The sequence below is a fragment of the Phaethon lepturus genome, unplaced genomic scaffold, assembly GCF_000687285.1.
Source record: "Phaethon lepturus isolate BGI_N335 unplaced genomic scaffold, ASM68728v1 scaffold9692, whole genome shotgun sequence".
In the NCBI taxonomy this organism is placed as follows: domain Eukaryota; kingdom Metazoa; phylum Chordata; class Aves; order Phaethontiformes; family Phaethontidae; genus Phaethon; species Phaethon lepturus.
Window position 1 is genome coordinate 69,049 of NW_010525567.1, and position 625 is coordinate 69,673.

A 625-nucleotide genomic window follows, 5' to 3' on the forward strand; every position below is an offset into this window, starting at 1 on the left:
CCCTCCCACGGTAGGAGGGGCCATGTCGGGCTTAATAAATTCAATCCCCAAGGCTGGAAAAATTAACGTCTCCTCATGGGACGCGGGCAGCTGCTCGCCGCATGGCTCTGGGAGACGCCAGGGACCTGCGCGTGGACCTTGGTTTGATTCATCCCTTGGCCACCAGAAGAGGAGAGGCTGCCATTCAGATCCCACCAGGGCAGAATCAGGTGTCCAAGGGATGGGGTCCGAGGAAATATCCCGAAGGAGGTTTGGGCAAGATGTGCTGTTGTTGACCCTCAGAATTAAAACTCCCGAACTTCCCCCAGGGAAATGTTTCCCACGGCTGTAAGCCCCGGGGAAGACTCCGCTGCACCAGACTTCTGAGCAACGCCAGATGCAAAACCTGCTTATTTTACCTCTTTTTTGCAACAGTTTTGGACTTTAATATCCAAATCCTATTAGAGACATAACTTCCTTTCCTGGGGAGAGGGAGCAGCTCAGCACAACAAAAGCAGTTTGTGCTGTTGAATTTTGTAACTTCCAGCGTGCCCTGGACTTTCAGAAAGGCATCTGTAAAGTTACTCAGGCTAGGAAGCTGCACAACCTCACGCAGCTCCTCCTGCTCCTAAAAAGCTCTTCACTG